The sequence below is a fragment of the Pteropus alecto genome, unplaced genomic scaffold, assembly GCF_000325575.1.
Source record: "Pteropus alecto unplaced genomic scaffold, ASM32557v1 scaffold7, whole genome shotgun sequence".
Classification (NCBI taxonomy): Eukaryota; Metazoa; Chordata; class Mammalia; order Chiroptera; family Pteropodidae; genus Pteropus; species Pteropus alecto.
The window spans coordinates 5370855-5383096 of record NW_006494614.1 but is presented as its reverse complement, the minus strand read 5'-3'; the positions used below and the strand labels follow the sequence as shown (position 1 = coordinate 5383096).

Below are 12242 nucleotides of genomic sequence, written 5' to 3'. Positions count from 1 at the left end.
CACAATCTGTGATTATTTAGGGAGGCTGAGCGAATGTACTACCTGTGATGTTGGTTGAGCTCAATGCTATAATAATTGCACAGTATAACTTACATATGTAATAAGTACAATAAATGCAATAAATTCATATTTTTTTCTCAAAGAAATAACCTCTAAAATGTTCTTGACTTATCAAATATCACTTTGTCCCTGTGATATAAAATGCTAATATGCCTGTGAAATAGCAAGTTTATATTATAATGAATTCAGATAACTCACCCAATTGGAAGAAGCTGGTAAAAACAAAATTAGACAGTCATGTTAAAAATGTGAATAGCCTTATCTACGGCCATGCCACCCTGAACAAGCCCGATCCCGTCTGATCTCGGAAGCTAAGCAGGGTAAGGCCTGGTTAGTTCTTGGGTGGGAGACCACTTAGGAAGACCAGGTGCAGTAGGCATAAAAAATAAAAAATAAAGGATTGTAAACTGACAAGGTCCTTGCAATCTGTGAGGTCAACCAAGGGTTGCCTCGCCTAAAAAAAAAAAAAAAAAAAAAATTAAATAAATAAATAAATAAATAGATAAATAAATAAATAAATAAAAATGAATAGCCTTGATCACTTCAACTAACTCGAAAACATTTGTAATATACCACCTTAAATGGTAAATGAGGTGTACAAAATGTAAGTAACACAAGCTTTAAAGTAAACATAAAAGTCATGACAAGGTAACCCAGAGAACTGTACAGGAAAAGACATTGTCACAAGTTACAGGGATTCTTCATAAAGAAGAAGGAAATAATTTTGAAATTCATATGATTGCTATACATAATTTCCTCCTAATATTTCAGCAATCTTAAAATCTCAAATATAAAATTTCAAATATCTGAAACATTGGTCCAGGAAATAAGATACAATTAAATAGAGATACTATGATATGATGCATGTAAGTATTAACACAACATATGAATAAATATTTTAAATTATAGCTAGGCAGAAACCAATATTACAAACTCAGAAGTACTTTTAAATATAAATAATATTTTTTTAAGTAATATATTTAATAATTTACAGTTTAAAGAGGCTTTCAAAGTTTCAACAAAAGCATTGAAAGTGATTGTGCTTATTGCTTTATTTACCAAAAGATAGTCCCAGGCTGACTATATACACCTGAAATGTCCCCATTATCTCCAAGACATACTTGTGTAAGCCTTTGTTTTTTTCCTTTCAGACTCTCTGATTGCACACACTTCTTTTGTTTGTTTTTAGATTTTATGAAAAACAAAGAAAAGGCATCAGCCACAAGACTAGTTTTACAAACCTTGTGTTCCTGCCTGCATTCAAATTTGAAGAAACATATCAGCAAATTTCTCTTTCACTATTCTTATTATTCTATAAAGAACATAACATTTTCAAAGCATTAGTGACAGCATGTTATTTGTTAGTCAAACAATTCTATGAAACCAATAAAGCAGGCATTGATATAGATAATAAAACTGAAGCTGATATTGATTAAATAAAACCCCAGGTCTTCAGCCAGCTATTGGTAGAGGCAGGACTGAACACATAATTTTTTTTGTTTCATTTTTCAAGTAAAGTGAAAATGTATAGTAAATAAATAGAAATCTACGCACACAACAGGCAATCTCACAGACATTCACGAGTCACAAATAATAGCCTAGGTCACATGGGATCTTTGCTTGGAAACGGAACACACAATTGCCTTCTTTGTCCATCAATGACTTCCCTGTACCCCATTTTTCTCTGTTGCTTGGGAACCATATGGTCCCTCACATCCCTACTCTATTTCCCCACATGCAAGTGTCCCTATAAAGAATCCAAGGTTTGCTTTTTGTAAGTTATAAAAATTATTATTTGGTTAATTATTAGCAAGTGTATCAATATCATTATCACTATTCAGCAAAATGATTATAATGGCTTATCACAATTCTGTTTCATTTGTTCTGAACAATTTGAGAGTTTAGATATTAGGTACAGTGTTTTCAGACAGGACAAGCTTTATTTTGTCCTATATGTAATTTGTGGAGTCATGTCTTATAGCACATTCATTCAAAGTTCAACCTCTGAAGTCAGTTCTGTCATTAGTATTCACTTAAACAAATTACCTGACCTTTCTGTGGTCCAGATTTCACATCTGTGAAAATCCATTAATCAAGAGTCAAGTTAGTTAATTAATGTAAAGAATTTAGAATCTGGCCTAGCCCACAATTATTATCCATTACATATTGCTGCTCTTATTACCAGCATTACCTTTGTAATTAAATTTTATCTTTATGCTTCAAAAACTCTCCAGTCCTCCAAAATTTCCATTTCCACATTTGAAATTTCCTTGCTCTGAGTAATGTATTAGCTTTAACTTAAAGAAAGTTGAAAGTTATTTTCTTTGTCAAGTTTTGAAACATTAAATTTCTTGTCCAAAATATTTTTATTCTATGTAATGGCTTACTGAAATTTATACAGACTTTGGCTTATTTTTAGGAGTTCAGTTATGTAAGACCAATGTATATATTTCTCTGTTTTTTATAGAAGCACTGATAAAGCAAATTGTTTATATGTCAGGCTATGTTTGGAAGATTTATCAGTTTATAGATTTTGAGTTTGGGCCAAGCACAATTCAAAGAGACTTTCTAGCTTGAGTATTTCTAAAGTAATACCTAAAGTCCTCATATAATATTTTCATTAAAGTAAATTTAATCCTCTTGTCAAAGGCTATGCATATTGTATGTGAATAAACCAAATAATGTTATATAAAACATAATCTCTACAAAGTTCTCTCAAGACCTTTGGCATTTTACCTACAACTTCTCATTTAAAGGGTTGGCATGTAGTAAGTAGTGGGGTTGTCTCAATATACAGACACTAATCTATATTTTATCTTACCTTCATAAAAGTCTTCAGTACCCAATTAGATTCTATTTTTTTGACGTACAGTGAAATCAAATTTTTGAGATAAACCTTGAAACCAATTCTTCTTTGATCTTAGGCTAATTATTTAATATCTTTTAGTGTCAGTTTTCTTATCTGTAAAAATATATGGTAGGTATACGGATATATATGTGTGTATGATATATTGATACATATATATTTGATAAATGTTTATCAAATTTTATATACATGTATTGATATTTAATGTAAAATACGTTTATGCCATGTGTATATATATCAAATATATATGTATATAATTACATACATGTTTAAATATAAATATGCATAATGTTCTACAAAATACATGTACATGTTTGTACATGTATGTGTATATATCTTTACATATATTTGTACATATCTATGTGTGTATACACAAACATATAAAAGCTCATTATAAAGTGCTTTGTATAGAGAATGACAAATATTAGACACTTAATGAATGTTTTTAATTGAATTAAGAAGCCACCAGGAATAACAATACTGTGCTATTTTTTGAAGAGTAAGATATCCAAGGCTGGTATCCCTTACACAGAGCATGGAGGAAAATTCACACATTTTCTATTTTTCTAAAAGCCAAAAATTCAAGGGCATTTAATGCCTTTGCTAGAACACTCTAATTCTCATGGATATGACTTTAACCTGATCCAAATGTAATAACATGAAAAATAAACGAGATTTTCAAGGTCAGAAACCACATGGATCAAAAGAAATTGATGTTAGTATTGATGCACTCTCATACTTTAAGACATTAGTACTGAAATGAACTGAAATTATCTCAGTATCATTAACAGATCCTGAAAAAGGATATGGGTATTATTTGTTTTAACATATTTGTAACATTATACACTCTGAAAGCTTTGGTAGTGTGAGGACTTTTGCACAAACTCTTCTCTGTACCTGGGATACTCTTGCCCCATATATTACCTTGCTCAGACTTTGAGCTAATGTCACTTCATTGGAGAGAGATTTCCTGATTATGCTGTCTAAAATTGCACACCCATCACTTTATACCTTTAACTTGAGTTTCTTTTTTCCTCATAATTCATCATTGCTGATGTTATAGCATGTCTTTTATTTTGTTTGTTTATAGTACAGATCACTCACTGGTAAAATGTGGGGAACTGAATTTTTCCTGCTTGACCTACTTCCAAGACTAGAAGAGTTAGAAGAGAGGTGAGTGCATAGAAGGCTTTTAATAAAAAATTGTGACATGAATGTTGGGTTTTCGAAATGAGAATAAGATTGTTAAATTAAAAAATATGTATTTTAGGAGCAGCTCCAAAGTGTGTGTGTGTTGGGGGGATAAAGAACATCTATTATACAAATATAAACATATGTGCGTTTCTCTATTTACAAACAAGATTTATTACATATAAGAAAATGTACACGTTATATGCAGAATTTGAATATAACAATTCATATACAACAATCATATACAACCATAAAATTACTACCCCATCCAAGATACAAGGCATCTGTTAGACTCAAAGATTTCAGTTTTCACCTCGTGCAGTTAATATTCTCCACTCTCTGACCCAGTAAACACTCACTGATCTGATTCTATTATTTTAGATTATTTTGACTATTCTAAAATTTCATATAAATATAATCGTTCCGTATGTACTTTCTGAAAACTGACCTTTTTTCACTTAGGAAAATGTTTTTAGTGTATGATGAACACATGGTTTTGCCTATAACGGTATTTTATTTCTTTTTATTTTATTCTATTGTGTGGAAACTACAACAACATACTATCTTCTGATGATGAAAATTATGCTTGTTTTTATCTTTGGGTTATTATGAATAAAGCTGCTAGGAACACGAGTATTTATATAGACATATATTTTTTTATTTCTTACGTGGAAGTACTGAGACAATGTAAGTTGGTGCTAAATTTTATAAGAAACTGCCAAATTGTTTCCCAAAGTGGTTTTAATATCTAATACTTCCACCAGCCATATATGAGAATTTCAGTTTCTCCAGATTCTCAGAAACACAGTATTGTTAATCTTTTTAACTTTTGCCATTCTAATGTCTGTGTAGAATGCCAATTTCTGTCATATTGTGGTTTACATTATTATATATCCCTAATGGCTAACCATTTCATGTGATGATTTGCCATCATATATCTTCTTTTGAGAAGTTATTATTCAGGTATTTTCTCTTTTTTGAATTAGTTTTTTTCCAAATGGTGGGCAATATAAGATTTCTTGAAATATTTTAAACACAAAATCCTTGTCAGATAAATCTATTGGGAATATTTTTCCCAGCCAGTTGTTTTACCTTTAAATTTTTAAGGGACAATTTTTAAAGAATAAAATATATAAATATTCATGATTATTTATGTTTCTTTTATAGTTCTTGTGTTTTGAGTATTATCTAAAAATCTGGGCCTACCTCAACTTGTAAAGTTTTGTGATTTTCCCCTGTCTTTTAGATTTTACCTTTAAATATAAGATCCATTTTGAATTAAACTTTGTTTAAGGTGTGAGGTTGGAATTTATTGTGCATTTTTCATAGAAATAGACAGTTGACCCAGTGTTGAAGAGACTGTCCTTTCCTTATCAACTTACCTTGAAATATTTGTAGAAAATAAATTGACCATTAGAGATGTTTCTTGTCTCTCTGTTTGTATTGATATATAAGCATATACTTATGACAATCATCACTATATTACTATACTTGTATAGTAAAATTTAATATTCTATTGAGAAAGCCACAACTCAGACTTTCTTTTACAACTTTTTAAATTTGTGTTCTTTGCATTGCCACATACTCTTTCTTAAATTATCAAATTCTAAATAATAGCCTTCTAGGATTTATTTGCAAATATGCTGAATCTATATATGACTTTGGGGATAATTTCATCTTAACCATATTGCATTTCTAATCCTTATACATGGAATTTGTCTATTTATTTTGATATTACTTAGTTTCTCAGGAATTTTGTATTTTTCAGTGTAGTATCTCTTACACATCTTAAATCAAATTTAATTTTAAGCATTTCATATATTTAATGGCATTTTATACTAATTTTCCAATATTTCTTTGTGAATACATAAAAATACAATTTATTTCTTATATCAACTTTGTGAATACATAAAAATACAATTTATTTCTTATATTGACTTTGAGTCTGCTAAATTTATCTGTTAATTCTAATAACTTTTTATCTTTTCTTGGGATTTTCTATATAGACTATCATTTCTTCTGCCAATAGAGAGAATATTTTCTTTTCTTTTAATATTTACAATTTTCCTTCTTTTCTTGTCTTATGGCCTTGACTAGAGACTTCAATATAATATGTACTAAAATTGTCAAGTGTAAACATCTTTCTCTTGTTCCCGATTTTAAGGAGGAAGCATTTAATATTTTGCCATAAATTAAGATGTTAACTCTAAAGATTTTACATGTGCTGCTTATAAATTAAAAATATCACTTTTTACTTCTATTTTCCGAAAATATTTTTTCAGCATGATATGTGGTTAATTTTGTAAAAAAAATTGTCTGCAATTACTGAAATTATCTTCTGATTTTTCTTCTTTTTATTTGATTATAATAAATTTTAAATGTTGAACTCATTTTCTATTCACTTGGTCATTATCATCTTTTAGATTTATTGATAGATATGATTTGCTAATAATTTGTTAAAGTTTCTATATACATGTTCATGATGAATAATAGTAGGCTCTAGATTGTTATAGATAAATAAATATTGATATAAAAATAAAAAGACATATTTTATTGGGTTTAATATCAATGTTACAGTAGCCTCACAGTGAGTCAGGATGCATTTTTTCCTCGTCTATTGTTCTAAAGAGTTTATGTAAAATTGGTACTATTTTTCCCTTAAATTATTGATAACATTCATCAGTCAAACTACCAGGGCCTAACATGTTATTTGTGGCAATGTTTTGATTACAAATTAGACTACTTTAATTAATACCAGGCCATTTAAAATTTCTATTTTTTATTGAATAAATCTTGTTAAGCTGTACTTTCAAAGATTTAATATAATTAATAAAAATTATCAAATTCATTTACATTATTCATAATATATCATTCTTTAAATTTCTGTAGTCTCTGTATTGAGACCTTCTTTAACTAATGATATATTGTACATATAATAATAATATAAATACATAATTATAATATATAATAAGTAATAATATATATTATGACTAATTTATGTTTTTTCCTTTAAACAGCCTGTTTTATTTTACACTTTTTTCTTCTCTAGGAGAGGAAAAAAATCCATACACTTTTATATTTACAAAATGATTTGCCATTTCCAGTCCTATAGATTTTTTTCTACCTAGTATATTTTTCCTTCAGTCTGAAGAAACTCCTTTGTCATTTGAAGTATCAAGGACCTAATAGTAGTGAATACTTTCAGCATTCCTTTACCTAAAGTTCTTATTTTATCCTATTTTTACTGTACATATAATTCTGTATTGGCAAAGTTTTTTCATCATTTTAAAGATACCTTCTCATATCTATTTATCCTCTATTGAATTTGATATACATTAAGGTATCATTTAAATATTTTTCCTTTGACAGACTATTTTTATTTCCTAGATGCTTGTAATATTTTCTTCTAATTTCTTCTGATTTTAACATTTGAATATGATATATCTAGATGTAAGTTTCTTTCTATTTACCCTGACCAACATTCATTGAGAATTTGAATATGTGACATGTTCTTTATCGAATTTGGGAAACTGGATATTATCTCTTCAAATATTGTTCTGCTCCATTTTTACTCTCTTCTTCTGAGACTTAATTATATACATATTCAAATTTTTGTAGTTTCCTACAGGTCCCTCAGACTCTTATTTTTTTTATCTTTATTGAAATATAATAGACAATTGGTTGCTTGTATTTACATTGTACAATTCAATGAGTTTTTTTTTCAATTATAGTTGGCATACAATAATATATCAGTTTCAGCTGCATAGCATAGTGATCAGAGATCCACATAACTTGCAAAGTGATCACCCCACTAAATCTAGTACCCCTCGTCCCCCTTACATATTTATTACAACATTATTAGCCATCTTCCCCATACTACACTCTGCATCTCCATGTCTATTCTGCGACTATCCATTTGTACATCTTAATCCCTTTGCCTTTTTTTGTCATCCCCTCTTTTATTTTTTATTCAATCTTTGTTTCTCTCTATTTTTTCAGATCGAATTGTTTCATCAGATGAACTTTAAATTTATTGACCTTTCCTTCTTCTATTGCTATACTTTATTAAGCCTATCTAGTGAATTTTTTATTTTAGTTATTATACTTTGTAGTTCTAAAATTTCTATTCAGCTCTTTTTATAGATCTCATTTCTTTGCTGAATCGCTCTATTTACTTCTTAAGTCCATATTCTCCTTTAAATTTTTAAATGTATTTTTCCCTCAATCTATTTTTATGTTTTTGTTTGCTAAACCCAATATTGAAATCTCTTCAAAGTTAATTTCTGCCTTTTCCTTTTCATGGCTCACATGGTCATATGAGCTTTATCAGCTCAGAAGGATCTTGGTACTTTTCTTGAGCTTAAATTCTCTGCAAAAATTGAAAAATTTCCTGAGGTATAAAGCTACAGCGATTGTGTGCCTCAGCTTGTGACTTGTCCTTTTTCAGAGATTTTAGTCTCAAGTTGCCTATTGTTCAATGCCTGAAAAAAGTTGCCTTATATATTTGTCTAGCCTTAATTTTTTTTTTTTTTTGGTGGAAAGGCTAATTTTATACTAGTTATCCCACAATATCTGGTAGTCGAAGCTTCCATTAAATGTGTAATTTTTTAGTTATTATTTTTTATTGTAAAATACTAAAATAGTAGAATGGACTAACAAATAATCTATAATTTTTAAAATATAAATGAATCTGTAAAAGAAGCATAACTTTTGAACAGTTGGCTAAAAATTCACTTTAAATATAAAATAGTTTATTTCAGTTTGACTTAAAATATTCTACTAGGTAAGTTACTTGCTTCTACCAATTGCATTTAGATGAAATATTTAGATATTACCCAAAGTTACTATTGAAATTATAACAGTGTTAATCAAAGAATATATCATATAAATACTGACATAATTAAATAATTAAGATAGTTTTTCTATATATGGTTTATAGGTGTCTATACTAGATTTGCACTGTAGCTATAGAGTCTGGTATTAAAATCAAAACACTAGATTGTAAACAGGTTTATAGTTTACTCTTTACTGACTATAGCAGAAGTGTTAATATTCTGTTATTTTTGTGCAAAGGGAAAAATTTAGTTATATATTTGATAAAATAACAATCTATTATAAATAATTATTTTGCATTATTTTAACATTACATCCTTCTAAAATTGGATAAAAAAGTTCTTTAAGTGCTCAAGAAGTCTTTTTTTTAAATTATATAAGTTAAACAGTTAGTATAATCTTATTTCTCCAATTGAAAACTAAATAGAATAAAATATTTTGAAAGCTCAGTCACGTAATTCTAGACCTGTCCTCAATTTAATGTTAATTTATTTAATGAATAATTAATTAGCATCACTATATGGTTAGAATTTTGGTACTTGAAATAAAGTAATCAGCAATATGGGCACCATCCCCACATGGAAACATCGTTTAGCAGCATAATCATTTCTTCTGAGTTGTTAATATGGGTCAAGAAGGGATCATTCAAAATTTATATATATATGTGTGTGTGTGTGTGTGTGTGTGTGTGTGTGTGTGTGTGTGTGTATAAACATGTGCAAACATATATTTCTAATCTAATTCTCATGCTAACTCTATAAAATCTATTTCATCACCATATTTTAGATGAGCAAATGGAGGAATATTCTACTAGTGTCATGCCATACCCCTGTTTATTATTTTAGTCGCAAATGCTTATCTCTTGCACCGAATTTAATCCAACTGACCTAATAATTCTGTTTATCTTCATAACATATGTCACCTTTCCATTTTTTGATAGTCACTTACTTCCAATTTCATCTTTACTCTGAGTTTAATATTGAGCTACAATGAAAACTTTAGCTAAAATTGAAACATATCATTTTCTTTTTCTTCATGCCATATCTATATTAAGCAAAAACAAATTCAGACAAAGATAGGTACAGTCATGCTTTCCATACCCCTTTCCTTTTTCTTACCCCCACCTCTAGCCACATGCACCTCCTCTTTTTATAACTGACTTCCATGCTGTTGACATTCATTTTTCTTCTGATGTAATCTAGATTTACATAGATGACTTCAGTAAAATGCAGTCTAAACTACCTCGGACAACCATTCTCAACCACCTCAAACTCTCTAAACTAAGGCCTAGCAGATTATAGATCATGTCACTTTAAAGCTTACTTTTTTAGTCTCCACTAAAAATACTTGGTTTTTGATGACTCTTTTTCAAACACTTTACTTCTATCTGTAGAAAACCTATGATTTTTCATTGCTTATTTTTTTTAACATGAAGTGTGACAGGAAAGACAAGTAGAATGACCCAATAATCAGCCTATTTTCCTGATTATTGTACATATACACTTTCTCTCACACACATTAAGCATAAGCTTTGCCACATATAGGTCCACTTCCAAGAGCCTTTAGCTGGGTCCAGATTTGTTGTTGATACCAAGAGCTTTGGAAGGGGGCCACTTTGATTATCATGAGGCTTACCTGTCACATTATCCCAGTCACCAACTGTCTCGCCCTCTGGCAATCTCAAACTTCTGCTCTTCTCTAAAGCAGTTCACATGGCCACTAGCTCAGTTCAGTCTACAATTTTAATCCCTGTTGGCCCTATGTCTTGGAGTTTTTGCTTCTTTCTGCTATTTTCAGCTTCATATTTAGATCTACTCCTCTGTCTGCTTCTCTATCCAGAAGTATCGACTATGAATAAAATGATTAAAATGCATTATAAATTATTTATTCTACTAAACATTTTCCCAACAACTTAGTCACACTGATATTATGCAAACATATGACACCCATGGGTATAAATCTTTTTAATGTTATGTATCGATTTAGAGCCCATTAACAATCTATGAATGAAGTCAGTTTATTCATATTTAAACTCAGGTACAGCACGTTATTTATGAGAGCAAGATTCAGTGTTTTCTGGTTTGGATCAAGTAGTTTCCATTTCTTCCAGAGGTAATATCAATCCTACCATCACTCTCAGACGAGAAACTTCCTTTTCATGATGTCTCTAGTCACTACCTCAGTAATACAGCTCATGGTAATATACTCCCCTTTCTCATAACTTCTGGGTTTGTCTGCCACATGCCACAGGAATGGCTCATCGTCCAATACACTAATACTTTTAGTACACATAATAATAACATGATGCCTACTAATAATTAAGGAAGGCTAGCATTGAAATCCTAGTTGCATCTGATTTCCAAGGCCTACATTCTATTTAATACTGAAAAAGGGAGCATATAGATTTCACACTGTAAATTTGCAGTTTATGTAGTAGGACTAAACAAATAAACAAACAAACCTTCCATATTTTGTGAAGAAACCAAACAAAATTACTGTGTGTCATCCACTGGTGGTAATCTTGCTTTCCTCTAAGTAGATGCCTAAATAATGCTTTAATACAGTTAACTTGCGAAGTGGCTTCACCGAATATCCTGGGAGGACTATTCATTCATATTGCTCTCTATTGGCCTAATTATTGATTTCAACAAGAAAAGGACAGCTTCTCATTTGAATTCCTTCTAAGATTATACTCTTTAAACCACGGTTTTCCTTCTCTTTTAACTGTATATATACTTATTGCATCACCCGCAGTGATAATAGTCCAAACCAGACCTGCCTACTTATAGTTTCACGTGAGTTAAAAAAAGAGTCTAGGTAAGAATACAGATAGTTTAACCCTTGCTTCTACAAAACTCAGTATCATGGCTTTCTGAGGGCTGGTCCTTCATACAATTAGTATTTTAAAATGGCAACATGTTTAAACTTATAAGTAAAGATTGCCATACTGCTTTCTAACTTACTTTAATTTTCCTTAACATTAAAATATATTTTCTTTTTTATAATGTTGTAAGTTCTCATAGATTTTGATTTCAGCAGTTTCCAAATAAATCTATCCCACTAAATCTGTCCCAAGTCTTTGCAATTGGGAACACAATTTTTTAAGTATAACCATGGCATCTTATCCTAATGTCAACAGGTAAAAGAACTTACTCTTAAAGAAATAGTAAATAAAGTCCCTTGTTCATAATACCCACTTCAAACCAGAAACCAGGAGGTCAAAACATGAGAGCGTGTTTGTTTCAATGTGTTTAGTCCCAATAGCTGAACCACTTCTTTCCCCGAGAGTCCA

At 29.9% G+C, this 12242-nt stretch overlaps 1 pseudogene; it reads left to right on the top strand.

Annotated features, from left to right (window-relative positions):
* The first annotated feature begins 320 nt into the window (after positions 1 to 320).
* On the top strand, positions 321 to 439 carry LOC112474705 (annotated as a pseudogene).
* The last annotated feature ends 11803 nt before the right edge of the window (positions 440 to 12242 follow it).